Raw genomic sequence first — 13,339 nt, 5'->3', positions numbered from 1 at the left:
CCGTTCTACTCGGGTTGATTCCATTCTATTCCATTCCATTCCATTCCATTCCATTCCATTCCATTGAATTCCATTCCATTCCATTCCATTCCATTCCATTCCATGGAATTCCATTCCATTCCATTCCATTCCATTCCATTCCATTCCATTCCATTCCATTGAATTCCATTCCATTCCATTCCATTCCATTCCATTCCATTGAATTCCATTCCATTCCATTCCATTCCATGGAATTCCGTTCCATTCCATTCCATTCCGTTCCGTTCCGTCCCGTTCCGTTCCGTTCCGTTCCGTTGCGTTCCGTTCCGTTCTCCTCGGGTTGATTCCATTCTATTCCATTCCATTCCATTCGATTCCATTCGATTCCATTCGATTCCACTCCATTCCATTCCATAGAATTCCATTCCATTCCATTCCATTCCATTGAATTCCATTCCATTCCATTCCATTCCATTCCATTGAATTCCATTCCATTCCATTCCATTCCATTGAATTCCATTCCATTCCATTCCATTCCATTCCATTCCATTCCATTCCATTCCATTCTACTGTTGTCCATTCCATTCCATTCCATTCCATTCCATTCCATTCCATTCCATTCCATTCCTTTCCATTCCATTGCATTCCATTGCATTCCATTCCATTCCATTCCATTCCATTCCAATCCACTCCACTCCACTCCACTCCATTCCACTCCACTCCACTCCGGTACATTCCATTCCATTCCATTCCATTCCATTCCATTCCATTCCATTCCGTGCTTCTCGGGTACATTCCGTTCCGTTCCATTCCATTCCATTCCATTCCATTCCGTTCCAGTGCACTCTACTCCACTCCACTCCACTCCACTCCACTCTGGTACATTCCATTCCATTCCATTCCATTCCATTTTCATTCCCATTCCATTTCCATTCCCGTTCCATTTCCATTCCCGTTTCTTTTCCATTCCCGTTCCATTTCCATTCCAGTTCCATTACCATTCCCGTTCCATTTCCATTCCCGATCCATTTCCATTCCCGATCCATTTCCATTCCCGTTCCATTTCCATTCCCGTTCCATTACCATTCCCGTTCCATTTCCGTTCCCGTTCCGTTTCCGTTCCCGTTCCATTTCCGTTCTCGTTCCGTTTCCGTTCCCGTTCCATTTCCATTCCCGTTCCATTTCCGTTCCCGTTCCATTTCCATTCCCGTTCCATTTCCATTCCCTTTCCATTTCCATTTCATTCCATTCCGTTCTGCTCGGGTACATTCCATTCCATTCCATTGCATTCCATTCCGTTCTGCTCCTGTCCATTCCATTCCATTCCATTCCGTTCCATTCCGTTCTACTCGGGTAGATTCCATTCCATTCCATTCCATTCCATTCCATTCCATTCCATTCCATTCCATTCCATTCTACTGGTGTCCATTCCATTCCATTCCATTCCATTCCATTCCATTCCATTCCATTCCATTGAATTCCATTCCATTCCATTCCATTCAATTGAATTCCGTTCCATTCCATTCCATTCCGTTCCGTTCCGTCCCGTTCCGTTCCGTTCCGTTCCGTTCCGTTGCGTTCCGTTCCGTTCTACTCGGGTTGATTAAATTCTATTCCATTCCATTCTATTCGATTCCATTCAATTCCAATCGATTCCATTCGATTCCAATCGATTCCATTGAATTCCATTCCATTCCATTCCATTCCATTGAATTCCGTTGCATTATATTCCATTCCGTTCCGTTCCGTCCCGTTCCGTTCCGTTCCGTTCCGTTGCGTGCCATTCCGTTCTACTCGGGTTGATTCCATTCCATTCCATTCCATTCCATTCCATTCCATTCCATTCCATTCCATTCCATTCCATTGAATTCCATTCCATTCCATTCCATTCCATTCCATTCCATTCCATTCCATTCCGTTCTACTCGGGTTGATTCCATTCTATTCCATTCCATTCCATTCGATCTCATTCGATTCCATTCGATTCCATTCGATTCCACTCCATTCCATTCCATTGAATTCCATTCCATTCCATTCCATTCCATTCCATTCCATTCCATTGATTTCCATTCCATTCCATTCCATTCCATTCCATTCCATTCCATTCCATTGAATACCATTCCATTCCATTGAATTCCATTCCATTCCATTCCATTCCATTCCATTCCATTCCATTGAATTCCATTCCATTCCATTGAATTCCATTCCATTCCATTCCATTCCATTGAATTCCGTTCCATTCCATTCCATTCCATTCCATTCCATTGAATTCCATTCCATTCCATTCCATAGAATTCCGTTCCATTCCATTCCATTCCATTCCATTCCATTCCATTCCATTCCATTCCATTGAATTCAATTCCATTTCATTCCATTCCTTTCCATTGAATTCCATTCTGTTCCATTCCATTCCTTTGAATTCCGTTCCATTCCATTCCATTCCATTCCTTTCCTTTCCGTTCCGTTCCGTTCCGTTCCGTTGCGTTCCGCTCCGTTCTACTCGGGTTGATTCCATTCTATTCCATTCCATTCCATTCGATCCCATTCGATTCCATTCGATTCCATTCGATTCCATTCGATTCCACTCCATTCCATTCCATAGAATTCCATTCCATTCCATTCCATTTGAATTCCATTCCATTCCATTCCATTGAATTCCATTCCATTCCATTCCATTCCATTGAATTCCATTCCATTCCATTCCATTCCATTGAATTCCGTTCCTTTCCATTCCATTCCGTTCCGTTCCGTTCCGTTCCGTTCCGTTGCGTTCCGTTCCGTTCCGTTGCGTTCCGTTCTACTCGGGTTGATTCCATTCTATTCCATTCCATTCCATTCCATTCCATTCCATTCCATGCCATTCCATTCCATTCCATTGAATTCCATTCCATTCCATTCCATTCCATTGAATTCCGTTCCATTCCATTCCATACCCTTCCGTTCCGTCCCGTTCCGTTCCGTTCCGTTCCGTTGCGTGCCGTTCCGTTCTACTCAGGTTGATTACATTCTATTCCATTCCATTCAATTCGATTCCATTCGATTCCATTCGATTCCATTCGATTGCATTCGATTCCATTCGTTGCCATTCCATTCCATTCCATTGAATTCCATTCCGTTCCATTCCATTCCATTCCATTCCATTGAATTCCATTCCATCCCATTCCATTCCTTTCCATTCCATTGAATTCCATTCCATTCCATTCCATTCCATTCCATTCCATTCCATTGAATTCCATTCCATTCCATTCCATAGAATTCCGTTCCATTCCATTCCATTCCATTCCATTCCATTCCATTCCATTGAATTCCATTCCGTTCCATTCCATTCCATTGAATTCCGTTCCATTCCACTCCATTCCATTCCGTTCCGTTCCGTTCCGTTCCGTTCCGTTCCGTTGCGTTCCGCTCCGTTCTACTCGGGTTGATTCCATTCTATTCCATTCCAGTCCATTCGATCCCATTCGATTCCATTCGATTCCACTCCATTCCATTCCATAGAATTCCATTCCATTCCATTCCATCCCATTCCATTCCATTGAATTCCATTCCATTCCATTCCATTCCATTCCATTCCATTGAATTCCATTCCATTCCATTCCATTCCATGGAATTCCATTCCATTCCATTCCATTCCATGGAAATCCATTCCATTCCATTCCATTCCATTCCATTCCATAGAATTCCATTCCATTCCATTCCATTCCATTGAATTCCGTTCCATTCCGTTCCATTCCGTTCCGTTCCGTTCCGTTCCGTTCCGTTCCGTTCCGTTGCGTTCCGTTCCGTTCCGTTGCGTTCCGTTCCGTTCTACTCGGGTTGATTCCACTCCATTCCATTCCATTCCATTCCATTCCATTCCATTCCATTCCATTCCATTCCATTCCATTCCATTTCATTCCAGTCCATTCCATTCCATTCCATTCCATTCCATTTCATTGCATTCCATTCCATTCCATTCCATTCCATTCCATTCCATTCCATTCCATTCCATTCCATTCCATTCCATTCCTTTCTACTCGTGTTGATTCCATTCCATTCCATTCCATTCCATTCCATTCCATTCCATTCCATTCCATTCCATTCCATTCCCTTCCATTCCATTCCATTCCAATCCAATCCATTCTACTCGGGTTTATTCCATTCAATTCCATTCCATTCCATTCCGTTCCGTTCCGTTCCGTTCCATTCCGTTGCATTCCATTCGGTTCCATTCGATTCCATTCGATTCCATTCCATTCCATTCCATTCCATTCCATTCCATTCCATTCCATTCCATTCCATTCCATTCCATTCCATTCCATTCCGTTCTACTCGGGTCCACTCCATTCCATTCCATTCCATTCCATTCCATTCCATTCCATTCCATTCCATTCCGTTCTACTCGGGTCCACTCCATTCCATTCCATTCCATTCCATTCCATTCTATTCCATTCGATTCCATTAGATTCCATTCCATTCGATTCCATTCCAATCCATTCCATTCCAATCCATTCCATTCTACTTGGGTTGATTCCATTCCATTCCATTCCATTCCATTCCATGCCCTTCCATTCCATTCCATTCGGTTCCGTTCGATTCCATTCAATTCCATTCCATTTCACTCCATTCCATTCCATTCCGTTCCGTTCCGTTCCGTTCCGTTCGGTTCCGTTCCGTTCTATTCGGGTTGATTCCATTCTATTCCACTCCACTCCATTCGATTCCTTTCGATTCCATTCGATTCCATTCCATTCCATTCCATTCCATTCCATTCCATTCCATTCCATTCCATTCCATTCCATTTCATTCTATTCCATTCCATTCCATTCCATTCCAATCCATTCCATTCTACTCGGGTTGATTCCATTCCATTCCATTCCGTTCAATTCCATTCCATTCCATTCCATTCCATTCCATTCCATTCCATTCCATTCCATTCCATTCCATTCCAATCCATTCCATTCTACTCGGGTTGATTCCATTCCATTCCTTTCCATTCCATTCCATTCCCTTCCATTCCATTCCATTCGGTTCCATTCGATTCCATTCGATTCCATTCCATTTCACTCCATTCCATTCCGTTCCGTTCCGTTCCGTTCCGTTCCGTTCCGTTCCATTCCATTCCGTTCTACTCGGGTTGATTCCATTCTATTCCACTCCATTCCATTCGATTCCATTCGATTCCATTCCATTCCATTCCATTCCATTCCATTCCATTCCATTCCATTCCAATCCATTCCTTTCTTCTCGGGTTGATTCCATTCCATTCCATTCCATTCCATTCCATTCCATTCCATTCCATTCCATTCCATTCCATTCCATTCTACTCCATTCCATTCCATTCGATTCCATTCCATTCCATTCCTTTCTGTTCCATTCCATTCGATTCCATTCCATTCCATTCCATTCCGTTCTACTCGGGTTCATTCCATTCCATTCCATTCCTTTCCATTCTATTGCATTGAATTCCTTTCCATTCCATTCCAATCCATTCCTTTCTTCTCGGGTTGATTCCATTCCATTCCATTCCATTCCATTCCATTCGATTCCATTCGATTCCATTCCATTCCATTCCATTCTACTCCATTCCTTTCCATTCTATTCCATTCCATTCCATTCCATTCCGTTCCATTCCATTCGATTCCAATCGATTCCATTCCATTCCATTCCATTCCATTCCGTTCTACTCGGGTTCATTCCATTCCATTCCATTCCATTCCATTCCATTGCATTCCATTCCATTCTACTCGGGTTGATTCCATTCGATTCCATTCCATTCCATTCCATTCAATTCCATTCGATTCCATTCGATTCCATTCCATTCCATTCCAATCCATTCCATTCTACCCGGGTTGATTCCATTCCACTCCATTCCATTCAATTCCATTCCATTCCATTCCGTTCAACTCGGGTTCATTCCATTCCATTCCATTCCATTCCATTCCATTCTATTCCATTGAATTCCATTCCATTCCATTCCATTCCATTCCATTCCATTCCATTGAATTCCATTGAATTACATTCCATTCCATTCCATGGAATTCCATTCCATTCCACTCCATTCCATTCCACTCCACTCCACTCCACTCCACTCCACTGCACTCCACTCCACTCCATTCCATTCCATTCCATTCCATTGAATTCCATTGAATTCCATTCCATTGAATTCCATTCCGTTCTGTTCCGTTCCGTTCCGTTCCGTTCCGCTCTACTCGGGTTGATTCCATTCTATTCCATTCCATTCCATTCGATTCCATTCGATTCCATCCGATTCCATTCGATTCCATTCGATTCCATTCCATTCCATTCCATTCCATTCCATTCCATTCCATTCCATTCCATTCCATTGAATTCCATTCCATTCCATTCCATTCCATTCCATTCCATTCCATTGAATTCCATTCCATTCCTTTCCATTCCATTCCACTCCATTCCATTCCACTCCACTCCACTCCACTCCACTCCACTAAACTCCACTCCATTCCATTCCATTCCATTCCATTGAATTCCATTGAATTCCATTCCATTGAATTCCATTGAATTCAATTCCATTGAATTCCATTCCATTCCATTCCATTCCATTCCATTCTATTCCATTCCATTGAATTCCATTCCGTTCCGTTCCGTTCCGTTCCGTTCCGCTCTACTCGGATTGATTCCATTCTATTCCATTCCATTCCATTCGATTCCATTCGATTCCATTCGATTCCATTCGATTCCATTCGATTCCATTCCATTCCATTCCATTCCATTCCATTCCATTCCATTCCATTGAATTCCATTCCATTCCATTCCATTCCATTCCATTCTATTCCATTCCATTGAATTCCATTCCATTCCTTTCCATTCCATTCCACTCCATTCCATTCCACTCCACTCCACTCCACTCCACTCCACTCCACTAAACTCCACTCCATTCCATTCCATTCCATTCCATTGAATTCCATTGAATTCCATTCCATTGAATTCCATTCCATTCCGTTCCATTCCATTCCATTCCATTCCGTTCTACTCGGGTTGATTCCATTCTATTCCATTCCCTTCCATTCGAATCCATTCGATTCCATTCTATTCCATTCAATTCCATTCCATTCCATTCCATTGAATTCCATTCCATTCCATTCCATTCCATTCCATTCCATTCCATGAAATTCCATTGAATTCCATTCCATTCCATTCCATTCCTTTCCATTCCATTGAATTCCATTCCATTCCATTCCATTCCTTTCCATTCCATTCCACTCCATTCCATTCCACTCCACTCCACTCCACTCCACTCCACTCCACTCCATTCCATTCCATTCCATTCCATTGAATTCCATTGAATTCAATTCCATTGAACTCCATTCCATTCCGTTCCGTTCCGTTCCGTTCTGTTCCGCTCTACTCGGGTTGATTCCATTCTATTCCATTCCATTCCATTCGATTCCATTCGATTCCATTCGATTCCATTCGATTCCATTCCATTCCATTCCATTCCATTCCATTCCATTCCATTCCATTGAATTCCATTCCATTCCATTCCATTGAATTCCATTCCATTCCATTCCATTCCATTCCATTCCATTCCATTCCATTCCATTCCATAACATTCCATTCCCGTTCCATTTCCATTCCCGTTCCTTTTCCATTCCCGTTCCATTTCCATTCCCATTCCATTTCCATTTCCGTTCCATTTCCATTCCCGTTCCATTTCCGTTCCCGTTCCATTTCCGTTCCCGTTCCATTTCCGTTCCCGTTCCATTTCCCTTACCGTTCCATTTCCGTTCCCGTTCCATTTCCATTCCCGATCCATTTCCATTCCCGTTCCATTTCCATTCCTGTTCCATTTCCATTACCGTTCCATTTCCATTCCCTTTCCATTTCCATTCCCGATCCATTTCCATTCCCGTTCCATTTCCATTCCCGTTCCATTTCCATTCCCATTCCATTTCCATTCCATTCCATTCCGTTCTGCTCGGGTACATTCTAGTCCATTCCATTCCATTCCATTCCGTTCCATTCCGTTCTACTCCGGTAGATTCCATTCCATTCCATTCCACTCCATTCCTTTCCAATCCATTGCATTCCATTGCATTGCATTGCATTCCATTCCATTCCATTCCATTCCATTCCATTCCATTCCATTCCATTCCATTAGATTCCGTTCTACTCGGGTACATTCCATTCCATTCCATTCCATTCCATTCCATTCCATTCCATTCCATTCGTGTCCATTCCATTCCATTCCATTCCATTCCATTTGTTTCTACTCGGGTAGATTCCATTCCAGTCCATTCCATTCCATTCCTTCCATTCCATTGCATTCCATGGCATTGCATTCCATTCCATTCCGTTCCATTCCATTCCATTCAATTTCCTTCCATTCCATTCCATTCCATTCCATTCCATTCCGTTCTACTGGTGTCCATTCCATTCCATTCCATTCCATTCCATTCCATTCCATTCCATTCCATTCTAATCGGGTAGATTCCATTCCATTATATTCCATTACTTTCCTTTCCATTCCATTGCATTCCATTGCATTGCATTCCATTCCATTCACTTCCTTTCCATTCCATTCCATTCCATTCCATTCCATTCAATTCCATTCCATTCCATTCCGTTCTACTCGTGTCCATTCCATTCCATTCCATTCCATTCCATTCCTTTCCATTCCATTGCATTCCATTGCATTCCATTGCATTCCATTCCATTCCATTCCATTCCATTCCATTCCATTCCACTCCACTCCACTCCACTCCACTCCACTCCACTCCGGTACATTCCATTAAATTCCAATCCATTCCATTCCATTCGTGTCCATTCCATTCCATTCCATTCCATTCCATTCCATTCCATTTGTTTCTACTCGGGTAGATACCATTCCAGTCCATTCCATTCCTTCCATTCCATTGCATTCCATGGCATTGCATTCCATTCCATTCCGTTCCATTCCATTCCATTCTATTTCATTCCATTCCATTCCATTCCATTCCGTTCCGTTCTACTGGTGTCCATTCCATTCCATTCCATTCCATTCCATTCCATTCCATTCCATTCCATTCTACTCGGGTAGATTCCATTCCATTCCATTCCATTCCTTTCCTTTCCATTCCATTGCATTCCATTGCATTGCATTCCATTCCATTCAGTTCCATTCCATTCCATTCCATTCCATTCCATGGAATTCCATTCCATTCCGTTCTACTCGGGTACAATCCATTCCATTCCATTCCATTCCATTCCATTCCATTCCATTCCATTCCATTCCATTCCACTCGGGTACATTCCATTCCATTCCATTCCACTCCACTCCACTCCACTCCACTCCACTCCACTCCACTCCACTCCACTCCACTGTATTCCCTTCCATTCCACTCCATTGAATTCCATTGAATTCCATTCCATTGAATTCCATTCCATTGAATTCCATTCCGTTCCGTTCCTTTCCGTTCCGTTCCACTCTACTCGGTTGATTCCATTCGATTCCATTCGATTCCATTCGATTCAATTCGATTCCATTCGATTCCATTCGATTCCATTCGATTCCATTCCATTCCATTCCATTCCATTGAATTCCATTCCATTCCATTCCATTCCATTCCATTCCATTCCATTGAATTCCATTGAATTCCATTCCATAGAATTTCATTCCATTCCATTCCATTGAATTTCATTCCTTTCCATTCCATTCCATTCCATTCCATTCCATTCCATTCCATTGCAATGAATTCCATTCCATTCCATTCCATTCCATTCCACTCCATTCCACTCCACTCCACTCCACTCCACTCCACTCAATTCTACTCCATTCCACTCCATTGAATTCCATTGAATTCCATTCCATTGAATTCCATTCCGTTCCGTTCCGTTCCGTTCCGTTCCGCTCTACTCGGGTTGATTCCACTCTATTCCATTCCATTCCATTCGATTGCAATCGATTCCATTCGATTCCATTCGATTCCACTCGATTCCATTGCATTCCATTCCATTCCATTGAATTCCATTCCATTCCATTCCATTCCATTCCATTCCATTCCATTGAATTTCATTCCATTCCATTCCATCGAATTCCATTCCATTCCATTGAATTCCGTTCCATTCCATTCCATTCCATTCCATTCCATTCCATTCCATTCCAATCCAGTCCATTCCATTCCATTGCATTCCATTGCATTGCATTGCATTCCATTCCATTCCATTCCATTCCATTCCATTCTTTTCCATTCCATTCCATTCCATTCCATTCCATTCCATTCCCTTCCATTCCATTCCGTTCTACTCGTGTCCATTCCATTCCGTTCAATTCCATTCCATTCCATTCCATTCCATTCCTTTCCATTCCATTGCATTCCATTGCATTCCATTGCATTCCATTGCATTCCATTCCATTCCATTCCATTCCATTCCACTCCACTCCACTCCACTCCACTCCACTCCACTCCAGTACATTCCATTCCATTCCATTCCATTCCATTCCATTCCATTCCATTCCATTCCATTCCACTCCGTTCTACTCGGGTACATTCCGTTCCGTTCCATCCCATTCCATTCCATTCCATTCCATTCCATTCCAGTGCACTCCACTCCACTGCACTCCACTCCACTCCGGTACATTCCATTCCATTCCATTCCATTCCATTCCATTCCATTCCATTCCATTCCTTTCCATTCCATTCCGTTCTACTCGGGTTGATTCCATTCCATACCATTCCATTCCATTCCATTCCATTACATTACATTACATTACATTCTATTCGGGTACATTCCATTCCATTCCATTCCATTCTTTTCCATTCCATTCCATTCCATTCCATTCCATTCCATTCCGTTCTACTCGTGTCCATTCCACTCCATTCCATTCCATTCCATTCCATTCCATTCCTATCCATTCCATTGCATTCCATTGCATTCCTTTCCATTCCATTCCATTCCATTCCATTCCATTCCATTCCATAACATTCCATTCCCGTTCCATTTCCATTCCCGTTCCTTTTCCATTCCCGTTCCATTTCCGTTCCCGTTCCATTTCCGTTCCCGTTCCATTTCCATTCCCGTTTCATTTCCATTACCGTTCCATTTCCATTCCCGTTCTATTTCCATCCCCGATCCATTTCCATTGCCATTCCATTTCCATTCCCGTTCCATTTCCATTCCCGATCCATTTCCATTCCCATTCCATTTCCATTCCCGTTCCATTTCCATTCCCATTCCATTTCCATTCCATTCCATTCCGTTCTGCTCGGGTACATTCTATTCCATTCCATTCCATTCCATTCCGTTCCATTCCGTTCTACTCGGGTAGATTCCATTCCATTCCATTCCACTCCATTCCTTTCCAATCCATTGCATTCCATTGCTTTGCATTGCATTCCATTCCATTCCATTCCATTCCATTCCATTCCATTCCATTCCATTCCATTCCATTCCATTCCGTTCCGTTCTACTCGGGTACATTCCATTCCATTCCATTCCATTCCATTCCATTCCATTCCATTCCATTCCATTCGTGTCCATTCCATTCCATTCCATTCCATTCCGTTTGTTTCTACTCGGGTAGATTCCATTCCATTCCATTCCGTTCCATTCTACTCGGGTACATTCCATTCAATGTCATTGCATTCCATTCCTTTCCATTCCATTCCATTCCATTCCATTCCATTCCATTCCATTCGTGTCCATTCCATTCCATTCCATTCCATTCCATTCCATTTGTTTCTACTCGGGTAGATTCCATTCCAGTCCATTCCATTCCATTCCTTCCATTCCATTGCATTCCATGGCATTGCATTCCATTCCATTCCGTTCCATTCCATTCCATTCCATTTCATTCCATTCCATTCCATTCCATTCCGTTCCGTTCTACTGGTGTCCATTCCATTCCATTCCATTCCATTCCATTCCATTCCATTCCATTCTAATCGGGTAGATTCCATTCCATTATATTCCATTCCTTTCCTTTCCATTCCATTGCATTCCATTGCATTGCATTCCATTCCATTCAGTTCCTTTCCATTCCATTCCATTCCACTCCATTCCATTCCTTTCTATTCCATTCCATTCCATTCCATTCCATTCCATTCCATTCCATTTCCATTCCATTCCATTCCGTTCTGCTCGGGTACATTCTATTCCATTCCATTCCATTCCATTCCGTTCCATTCCGTTCTACTCGGGTAGATTCCATTCCATTCCATTCCACTCCATTCCTTTCCAATCCATTGCATTCCATTGCATTGCATTGCATTCCATTCCATTCCATTCCATTCCATTCAATTCCATTCCATTCCATTCCATTCCATTCCATTCCATTCCATTCCATTCCGTATTCGGTTCCATTCGATTCCATTCGATTCCATTCCATTTCACTCCATTCTATTCCATTCCGTTCCGTTCCGTTCCGTTCCGTTCCGTTCCGTTCCGTTCTATTCGGGTTGATTCCATTCTATTCCATTCCATTCCATTCGATTCCATTCGATTCCATTCGATTCAATTCCATTCCATTCCATTCCATTCTATTCTATTGAATTCCATTCCATTCCATTCCATTTCATTCCAATCCATTTCATTCTACTTGGGTTGATTCCATTCCATTCCATTCCATTCCATTCCATTCCATTCCATTCCATTCCATTCCATTCCATTCCATTCCATTCCACTCAGGTTCATTCCATTCCATTCCATTCCATTCCATTCTATTCCACTGAATTCCATTCTATTCCATTCCATTCCATTCCATTCCATTCCTTTCCATTCCATTCCGTTCTACTCGGGTTGATTCCATTCCATACCATTCCATTCCATTCCATTCCATTCCATTCCATTCCATTCTATTCCATTCGATTCCATTCGATTCCATTCCATTCCATTCCATTCCATTCCATCCCAATCCATTCCATTCTTCTCGGGTTGATTCCATTCCATTCCATTCCATTCCATTCCATTCCATTCCATTCCATTCCATTCCATTCGGTTCCATTCGATTCCATTCGATTCCATTCCATTTCACTCCATTCCATTCCATTCCGTTCCGTTCTATTCGGGTTGATTCCATTCTATTCCACTCCATTCCATTCGATTCCATTCGATTCCATTCGATTCCATTCCATTCCATTCCATTCCATGCCATTCCATTATATTCTATTGAATTCCATTCCATTCCATTCCATTCCATTCCAATCCATTCCATTCTACTCGGGTTGATTCCATTCCATTCCATTCCATTCCATTGCTTTCCATTCCACTCGGGTTGATTCAATTCTATTCCATTCCATTCCATTCGATTCCATTTGATTCCATTCCATTCCATTCCATTCCATCCCATTCCATTCCATTCCATTCCATTGAATTCCATCCCATTCCATTCTATTCCATTCCATTCCATTCCATTCCATTCCATT

This window comes from Gorilla gorilla, chromosome 12 (assembly GCF_029281585.2).
Source record: "Gorilla gorilla gorilla isolate KB3781 chromosome 12, NHGRI_mGorGor1-v2.1_pri, whole genome shotgun sequence".
NCBI lineage: Eukaryota > Metazoa > Chordata > Mammalia > Primates > Hominidae > Gorilla > Gorilla gorilla.
The sequence above is the reverse complement of the archived record's forward strand: the minus strand, read 5'-3'. Positions refer to the sequence as shown.